The sequence below is a fragment of the Falco peregrinus genome, chromosome 2 (assembly GCF_023634155.1).
Source record: "Falco peregrinus isolate bFalPer1 chromosome 2, bFalPer1.pri, whole genome shotgun sequence".
In the NCBI taxonomy this organism is placed as follows: Eukaryota; Metazoa; Chordata; class Aves; order Falconiformes; family Falconidae; genus Falco; species Falco peregrinus.
Genome location: NC_073722.1, coordinates 6,445,924 through 6,456,088, shown reverse-complemented (window position 1 = coordinate 6,456,088; position 10,165 = coordinate 6,445,924). Strand labels below are relative to the sequence as shown.

Here is a 10,165-nt window from a genome sequence, read left to right as displayed (position 1 = left end):
ATAGCCTAGTCCCTTCTCATAATCATCTTTTATTTTTATACATTTTAGGATCATAACAAAAATACCATTTATGCATAGAACATAAACCTCAGATATTTACATTTACAATGAGGGCTTTGTAATATTTCTTTAAGTCTGCATCTTTGTAAAAGCTGTTTTACAGCTTAATACCATAAGGTCAAGGGACGTTGGAATGAGCAGCAAAACCATGAAGAAGCAGTACATCTTTCACTGTATCAGTGAAATTCTGTATTTAGTTTTGGCTGCATCTTTAAAAGTTGTTATATAGCCTAAGAATCACGGTGGGTTAAGCAAATGTTGAATAGATCTGTAAAACATAGTCTTCAGACACCTCATAGCATAAGTTTATAAAAAAGCTTAGAAATTTGCATAAAATACTTCTCACCGTTCTATTACTACTACTATTCCTTAGCTCTTCTTTCTTTTTTCCTCAAAAGCAATCACAGGAGTTACCGCTCACCATGTAAAACACCTTTAGTCTCACTAAATACTTAATGCTATATCAAATCAAGAAATACAGAAGGCCCTCTTATCCTAGTACTAGAATTCACTCCCACAAGAAAAAGTAGGTTAAAGTAATTAATTTTACATATCCTATGCTTTTTCCTGTTTTCTTATGGAAATATAATAAACTCACCTTCTCCCTTTCTTCATCCAGTCTCAAGTGCATCACTATATACTAGATCTTCTCTGCTGTTAACACATCTTCAGACACAAATGTTACCTTTTTTTCTTCTCTGCCCCAGGTGCACTATTTATATATCACAACATCTATACTGTGATTCAAGAACTTATGCCTTTCACCTGGGATGGTGGGTGGAGCTCAGGGGCTGAAAATCCTTAAAAGAGGAGTTCAGGGCAAGAAATGTTTTTAGGTTTGGGGTTTTTTGTTAGCTGCTGGTGAGGAGTCTCTTATAATAGTGGGGCTATTGGTTCCTAGCAGCTATTAGGCTTATTTTTGGTAATGTCTATGTCTTTAACTTGTTTGTATTTAGTTGTGTTTGTGATACTTTTTTTGTTTTAAAGCCTGGTGTAAAGGGTTTTGTTCTAACATTTTAGTTACAGCTAAGTGTTTTCTGTTGTAGTCACAGTAAGGCTGTGTGGCAGGGTGTACCTGCAGGAAAGTGTATCAAGGACCTAGAAGTGGTACTTGTAGGCAGTCAGTCAGATGCTCTGATTAGACTGTTCTTTGTAATAAACTTGGATTCAAGTCCCTCATATTTGGAGCAGACTCTAAATTTCCTGTAGGCTTCTAGGCTGATGTGGAGAAGCAGCACTATGGGAGAAAGCACTGAAAGGCTTCAGAAACTTCAGAAGAGCATGACTCCTCTTGTCAAAGCAGCTCTAATAATAATAAGGGAAACCTAGTAGCCACAACAGCCCGTTCCCTAGCTCTGTTCCCAGGGCTCCCTTGCCTACAAAGGAAGCAAATAGGAAGATGACTTTGTATCTTAGTTTCTAGGTCACAGCCCTAGAGGAAAATCTGTTCTTCGTAAGATTTTTCAGCCATATCGCAAGAAAAACATCTGAAAGCATGTGGAGGATGGTCTGGAAGCCTCATCTTCAATTTACTGGGAGAATATCCTATCATAAGCTGAGGTCATGCTTACTCTGTTGCAGTAGATATCTGAAAGCAACACTTATTTTCTAGGGGACAGTAAGCCCACTGACCTAACCTGCAACCTTTCCAGAATTTTAATTCAGGCTTCTGTTATTTCACTTCAAACTGTTAGCTCAGGTTTGCTTTAAAAGAATGTTGCCTATCAAAGCTCACCAGGTTTTAAGGGTTTTCCTGAGTAAAGCAGTGTTTTAAAAACTGTTGTTAACAATTGGCATGTTACTGGATTAAAAGAAAGCCAAAATCTAAAATACTGGGTTTGTTTGGGGTTTCCCTTCCTATGCCCTTGTTCATGCTGTTGTTTTAACACCGCCTTCAGACGTGAGTCTTCCTAGATTCTCTCACCTCTGAAATGCGTTCATTGCTTTGCAGTATGGGCTTTTCTGTCTCCACAAACTTGTTTTTCATTTTTGCTCTTCCTTTGTGCTTACCGCTGTTTACACTTTCACAAGCTGGTGATGATTCAGTTCTCAAGGAGTTAAAAACCCGTTTCCTTTTTTCCTGTAGTAGGGCACACCAAAGGGTTCCAGGATTATTGCATACCAGTGGCCATGGAGTTGGTATTTATTTTGTGACAGTCACATAGGAAATAGGAAACTGAAGGTTAAAAGTTAATGAAGGAGTCAAAGAAGCTGGTTATACTTCTGTCTGCAGTCACTGTATGAGATGTACGCTGAAACTCTGAAACCAGTTGCAGATCACCACAGAGAGAAATAACGATACTAACAGAGTAACTGTATATGCTATTGACACGAAAACAATGAAATACTCGCTACACAAAAGGGCTGTATATATTAAAGACATGTAAACGCTTCTACCCTAATACTCTGGTCACAATATAATATGCCATTGTACAGGTAGAACAATGAACATGTGTGCAGTACCAGAGATAAATGTGCTTGTCTTGGATGCTGAGTCACTTGGACTTCATTTCTGTGCTCACAGCACCCCTGAGGCGTGTTGTACATACCTCTACCAATGCACACACTTTTGTTTACCCTAATTTCTGTTATTTGCCATTACTGAAGGTTTTCATGCAGTGACTACAAAATGTCAATCCTGTTTTCTGCTACAAACTTCCATCTTCCGTACTTGTAAGCCAGGGAGAACTCTGTTGCATTTAAAGACTGCTGCTGATTTAAACAGTTTAGGGCTGTGAGTTTCTAGGGAGCTTTAGGACACACTGGTTATGAATGACATTAATACTATCTGAAACGCTTTATATCTATAAATAGTCCATTGAAGACCAATATAATAGAAAGTTATTCTTTGTGTCAATAAGTGAATTGACCTCCCTTGTCCCAGCAGCAGAACTCCATCCAAAGGGCAGTCAGTGGCCCTGTGCCCATTGATTTTAGCAGGAGCGAGGTTTTATCCCATTCCTAGGGCCCATTTATGTAAGTGCTTTGCCTGCATTATTTTTTCTATCAGAAGGCACATTTCACTGCACCTCTGAGGCTAGCAAAAAAGCCAATGCTCAGTATCCTCCAGTTTGGCATCCTGAAGCATTTTCCTGAGAACAAAAGTTTCTCATTTCCCGAGCAGCTGTTCCTGTTGTTTCCTTACTGCTGAAACATCTATAGAAACTGCTGGGAGTTTTGGTAAAGGATGTGGGGAACAGGCATCCATGTGGGGAGTCTTGCCTGACACAGTACAAATCCTTCCAAAAGTCTCTGGCTGTTTCTGAAACCTTGAGTCCAGCATGCAGCCCTGATTCGAGACATAGAACAGCTTGATTTTCCCATTTCTGTGTGCTCCTCACCTATTTTGCATGCTTCAGTCCTACTTTTTCATTTGTTGAGACAAATTCTTAAGTTTTCCTGTATAGTTCACTTTTGCATTGCTTGATGACATTCTGAGGTTGGTTTATCTGAAAGGTGGCAGCTTTTAGGCTGGAAATCCAATGCAGTAGGTCAGAGGTAATTATTAAGCAAGCAGTGCTCTTGCTGAACTGAAATTCAGCTCATGATCCCTTTTTTGTCATATCAAATGTATCTGTGGCCTCTCCCATTTTTATTTTTCCCCTCTCACGTTACATATTTACTTTGCTGTGCTATTTGTTCTTTGGGGATAGCAGATGAGAGATTTCTATGGGTGGCACAGTAGCAAAACAGAGCATGTAAACAAAGCTCAAACCAAATAAACAAAAATACACCCAGTGCTAAGGGCTGTCTAAAGGTAGATGACTAATGACAGGCATTTGTGAGGCTTTTCAAATGCTTGCAACCTATGAACTACCTATCATGAGCAAACCTCTACTCAGTGCACAGTAAGTGGCTTTATTAACTCCTTTTATGCCTTTAATTCAATGTTTTTAAACCCGTGTATGTATCTGGGCCCAAACCTGCGCACATGTGTATCTAACTTTATTCATGCAAGTACAGTAAAGCTGACTGCTCCTGTTCTCCTGGTATGTTTTTTTCCTTGCTGACATCTATTGCATCCCACATCAGCCTGCTATCTTTGATCTCTGCATCTTACTATGATGAGCAAAAGCACTAGTGGATACAGAGTAAATAACATCTTTCATAAAGGCCTAATGTCTGAAAGCCTAATGCAATCATTCTTTAAATTGCAACATTAGTATTTTTTTTTTTAGTATGCTTTCTTTCCTTATATAGCAAAAAGGCTGGAAATGCCATTTGCTGCTATTTTTCTGAAGTTTTCCAAAGATGCACTGTCGTTCTGCAAGGAGCAATGGAGTGCTAATTGCTCTTCTGCGCTGCTTGGGCTAATTAACTTTTCATTACTTTTTCATTTCTTTGAAACCATTCATCGAATTCAAACTGTATTAAAAAATAAACACAGATCATTGAAAATTGAAAACAAATTTATTCTCAGGGAGCCATAATCATGGTCACAGTTTGACAGAGGAGTATAATCATTGATTTTGATAAGACCATTATTCAGACTTTTGCTTTGTAAGACTATATGGCTGCTCTGGATTTCACTTGGGTTTTCTGGAGCTGGGAGAAGGGCAGAATGCCATTTTCCGTTTACAGTGTTTAGGACTCTTTTTTGGCAGTAGATAATATATCCTAAAACCTCAGTCAAGATTAAGCCAAGACTAAAGAAACCCAGATGAGTTTAAAAGCATTTCTGGATATAATATGCTTGTGCACCAATTTTACTAAACTTTCTTCCTTTCAGCCTTTGTCAATTATGGTTTAGGGAACAGAAACAAGAAATGAGAAATAAAACATAGGAACAAAAAAAAATATTATCATATGGTTTTCTTAATTGAATGTCCAATAAAATAGCTGGATGAATAGTTTTCCTGGGTTCTATTCTAATGGGCAATCTTGGTTTCTAGTTACTCATGAGCACTATTTAGCTATTGGACTATCATCCCTAATTTCTTAATTACAATAAGAATAAGAAAAAAAACTCTGGAAACTAAAGAGTGACCGCTTTGCATTCAATCATGTAAGTAACAAAGAAGATTTCTTTAAGTAGCATGCTGCAAATTAAAATTTCTGACAGTAGATTTTATGAATAAGTTAGTAACTGATAAATCTACATTTTGATTAAGTTGAAAAGATCAGAAATCGTCTCAGTGCACAAGCTAAATAAATCTTCATTAAATACATGGGCTGTGTTCTATACCTCTGGGATATAACAGGTGTTTTTAAGTTTGCAATGAAAATACAGCATTAAGGTTACCTTTACTGATTGCAGATTTGTGTATGGCAGTATAGAGGTGTGCAAAAATAGCTCTTGTCTTCCAAGAGAGCACACTGAAGTGTCATTTACTATCCTCAGCTTATCGGTATTTCTTTCCTATTATCTCCAGATCTCAAATCAAGACCTCAGAGCCTCTGTAGCACAGCTCAGCATGATGAGTTCTTCATCACTGAACACTTTTCAAGTGTTATTTCATCCTCTGCTGTATGCATAAGGTCAATCCCGACTGCCAAACTAGCCAGCTGTCTGGAAGAAGGAAATATTCAGTTTCTTTGGCTGCAGCCATGCAGGAGGATAAACTTAAGACTACAACAGAGGTTCATTTTTGCCCCAGAGAAGGAAAGCACACATGAGGCTACCTCACAGCACATCTTTCCCTGCCTCAGGCATTATGTTCCACATGGTGGGTATAACGAAGTATTTTAATATATCATAGATAGGGAAGGTAAACTCTCACCTGTGGAACAATGTGGTGTTACAATTGGTAAATTCGACTTGCTCTCATACATTCATATCTGCTATTTACAATTTATTCCATCTTTAATTTACAAGGCAACCTATCTGCAAAGATACATGTATGTCTTGTACATAAACCTTACCAGGGAATCTCGTGGGATTATTCTTACACAGAAAAGTGGCTGCCCTCTTCCCCCAGTGCTGAGGGCTGTGCTGGATTTGAACCTCATTGTACTGCTGGTACTCTAGCTCTCTTGCTGTGTATTGTAAAATTCTCTTCATTTCATGCATGGATTGCTGTAGAAAGCAGAGATAACATTTCAAGTTCCTTTGTTTAACCCATACAAAATAATTAAAACACATTTTTCATCTTAGCATCCCCTTAGGGTTTAACATATCGTGAGAAACACTTCCTAATGTGAAATGAGCTTCAAGACAAATGGTCCTGGCTTTAGTTTGAAAGTCACCTCTGGAAAGAATGCATTTGTTTTCTTATTCATGCCACTCTATTTCTTTTAAAATTCTGACACGTTAAGATAAAATTGTCACATCCAAACCTACTCTTTAAATATAAAACTGTCCACTTTTATACAGGTACAAAAGCCCCTTCAGGGCTAGTCTGCCTTTTTGCAGGCTTCCTTCCTTTGGGAAGAAGTGCCTCAGCCCTCCCACACTGCGCTTTGCTGGCAGAGCTGCGATCCTCCGGGGCAATGACAAATTGTTCTCCCCAGCTTTGTACTTTTCTCTTGGCACATGCCTGAAGGTGAACGCAGAGCTCTTATGGTCTCATCTGTGTCCCCCAGAAACCACAGCCAGCAGTGGGCATGTCAGGCTTGCCTTCCCTGAGCAAGCTTGCCCAAGGGGTGGCTTGAATAATTTGTCATTTCCACGCTGTCTGGCATCACCGCAATTATCCAACACTTACAAAGAAAGAGGGTACCAGGAAATAAAGCACAAGTAATAATCAGAAATCTCTTTAACACCTAAAAAGATGCAGACTGGCTTTCTAACGCATGGCTGTACTTTACGTCACAAGCATTTTCCCTGGGTTATTATTCATTCTGCCAAGCATTATTCAATGTAAGCAAAAGCATTGCTGCTGAGCCCTGAAAAACGAATGGATGCTCCCCCAAGTCAGGAAAGACAAGGTGTTTCCATGCAAAATGTTACAGCTAGTTAATGAAGCAGCACATTAATTTTGATGTACAACCATAAAGTTCCCTAGAAAGCAATTTTTATCTGTATTATGTTCTCACATCTCAAAGAAACTTAGATTCCAAACAAGGTGTCATTTGCTCTTATAGTATGGAATAGGGCTGTACTTCCCAAAAAACTCAGGAAAGGCCTGTGGTATGTCTTTCAATAAGTTAAACAAGATTCTATTAAATAGATCTCTCTCTCTGACCCAGAGCTCCCACACGTGTGTTTATAAATTTCCCCAGCCGAATTCTTTCATCAGATACATACATATGAGCCCCAGTCATGGCACACTTACATCCATGGAAATGCATCAAACTCCCCAGTTCCCAAAAAGCCCTATAAGACTTCTGTACAGTTATGAGTACAGAAAATTACTCTAATGAGGAATCTACTTAAACTTAATTGTCTCATTTAATTGGATTGTTTAAATTGCTAATCATTTTGTAAGTATTACTTTATAAGGTTTTTTTTAGTGGGTAGTTTGCCCTTTTTGTTGTTGCTGGAGGAATTCAGTAATAATTAACTGACCTAGTGTGTAATTATACTGCTGAAAATAAGCTATGAGACATTTAATAAAAGAAGACTATTAACAGGATTTGAATTTATGACCTTCAAAATATGAAGCAAACACTTTATCCATGAGGTCACACAAGATTTCACTACGGTCTGAGAATTTATGGTCACTAGATTAGCCACAGAAAGACTGTTTTTGCTTTTTGGATGCACTGGGAGCTCACTAAGAAACAGATTAAAATAGTAAGTAATATAGCAGTGGAAAAATGCTAAAGAAAGCTTGTTCCTCTTAAACATCCAGATCTATACCTGTGCCACACACTGTGGAAGTCAAAGCTGATGTTTATTTTGAGTTTAGTGAAAAGAAAGCTAGATCCATACCTCTGTATGAACATACAGGTGTTCTGTTTTCAGTATTTTTATTCCTGGTGGCTCAAGTACCAAACGAGCACAGCTGTGGGCATCCTGCCATGGCTTGGAGGAGGCCAAAGCATACGGATATGTCAGTGGTTAGGGTATGCATGACTTAGTGAAAGTTTGCAGTTGTCTATTTGCAGACATTCTTTCATGTTTGGGGAGCTTGCCTACTCTGCTCCTGTGAGTGGTCCAAGGGAGATGGAGATACGTGAACACCAACACTCATAGCAAAGCCAAAGACTTTGGGAATTGCTGTGTACAGTCAGGTAGCAGATGTGACAGCACTCAAAGTTTTGGGACCTGAGAATTTCCCCCTTGGGTTCCTTGTGAAGCACAAGCCTGTAACACCCTTTCCTCAGCTACAATAGATGGTGGTGGCATTTTAAGCTGCAAACTCTGTTGGTGACCGAGTCTTTTTTACGCCCCATGTACAGGACACAGTTCGAGATAAGAAAATTACTAAACACCTTGGCTCTCAGACAGCCAGGCAATTTGTGCCATGTTTTCTTTAGCCTTTAGGACATAATATGTTTTACTGAATCTCTCACATAGAGTTATAACACCTTTGCTGCGTTTTCTGTGTAATATTTGGTTGTGTGAAACACTGCATTACAAATAGGAGCACTACATTTTTTAAAAGTCAGTGCTCCAGCAGCATCAGTGTAGGGAAAACATGACTGTTGTAGTTTCTGTTTATCAGCAATCCAGGCAGTTTCCTTGCAAGCTATCAGCTACTTTGTGTTTTACAGCACAAAGGGAAGCACGTTCTGTGCAATTGCGATGTTACCTTGCAGGAGCTGAGAAAGAATTGCCGTGCTTGTTTCTGAAGTCAAACGGATCCTTCTCCAAACTTGAGATGATGGCTACTGTCGCTTTGGGGCTTCAAATACTGATAACTTGTACATTTGTACATTGAGACCACATAGTTACAGATACATGGTACAAGGAAATAATCTTGCAGCAGATGCCAAAGAAGCTGATGTCTCTGAAAATACTCTAAAGCCAAGTGCAGGCTGGAAATATCCCAATGCTTTCTGCTGGCCAGAGATCTTTTGCAACACCAAGTAGTCAGGATCCCATAGGATGGGGTCTGGTATTTGGGTAGAAAGCTCAGAAAGCAAAGGTGAATGAGGATACATTGCGACTGGTAATAACCGTTCTCAGTGCTTCTCAGGTTTGTTCCCACTCTTCATCCTGTGTACCTAAGCACAATAAAACTGAACGTGCCTAAACATTAAATGAGAAATTTGGGCCAGAGGAATATTTGACTTATTTCTTCCCTATAGAGCAAACAGTGTCTTTAAGACAAATAAAGTGGAGGAACATGTCACCTAAACTCTTTTGAATCATCAGTGATGAGCATGGCATGGTGGTATGGCTGTAAACTGCCAAAGGCTGGCTTGTCTGTCCCCTCAGGGGCACATGGCTCTGGGTGCTGCGATCAGCATCACTTTTCAGAAACTATTCTGAGTGGTGGGCTGGGACAGAGGGACAAAGAATAAATATTCACTAACTAGCTTCAATTAAAAAGAATAGAGACCATGTAATTAGATTTTGATAATATACCTGAGTGATAACTGTTGATTTCTTGCTGATTTACAGGGCAGAAAAGCCTGTGTGCAAACAGGTTTGCAAGCTCTGACTTCTAAAACAAGCAAAACCACTTTTCAGCTTTAAGACAGAGGAATGGTCTGCGCTATCAAATATGGGTCCAGTTCAAGCAAGGTTGATGGCCTCAGGCAAATATTTATTAAAGGGGAAAGAAGTATTTGCAGTGACTTGTTTATTCTAGCTTTTGCTCACACTGATAGGATTTCCTCCTCTGGGTTATCACGCTCAAACCTTCCTTGTGACTAACTTTGTCTTTTGGAAATGTTTCCCGTCCACATCTGACTTTTCCTGCTTTTCAGCAGTAGAAAAACAAGCGGTCCATTTCATGGGTGGGTTATGTGGCTTTCACAGCCTCCAGAGTGGGGCGGGGGGTGGGTGGGTAGTGGAGGGTGGTGGTGGTGGTGGTGCTGGTGGTGCTGGGACAGCCCAGAGCAAAACAAGAATGACTTCTCCAGGAAGGTGCACCACACCAGCAGCTCGTGGCCAATCTGTATTCCCAGAGGACGGTTGTAAATTCAGTAATGTTTGAACTGTCATGCATGCTGAAGATGAAACAGCTAAATACTTTTATCAGTGCCATTTGTCTCCCGAGCTATATCGTGGAACTAATTGCAAAACTACATCAATAAAAAAAGAAGTAATGTG

At 39.5% G+C, this 10,165-nt stretch overlaps 1 long non-coding RNA gene across 2 annotated transcripts; it reads left to right on the top strand.

The window, feature by feature from the left end:
• Nucleotides 1-3,700: 3,700 nt before the first annotated feature.
• On the top strand, nt 3,701-9,876 carry LOC114012491 (uncharacterized). Of its 2 annotated transcripts, XR_003554961.2 has the most exons (3): nt 3,714-3,908; nt 5,433-5,726; nt 9,512-9,876. It is a non-coding gene; the product is annotated as an uncharacterized LOC114012491 (long non-coding RNA). The 2 variants fall into 2 exon arrangements; XR_008746190.1 differs by lacking the exon at nt 9,512-9,876 and having other exon boundaries at nt 3,701-3,908; nt 5,433-9,170.
• The last annotated feature ends 289 nt before the right edge of the window (nt 9,877-10,165 follow it).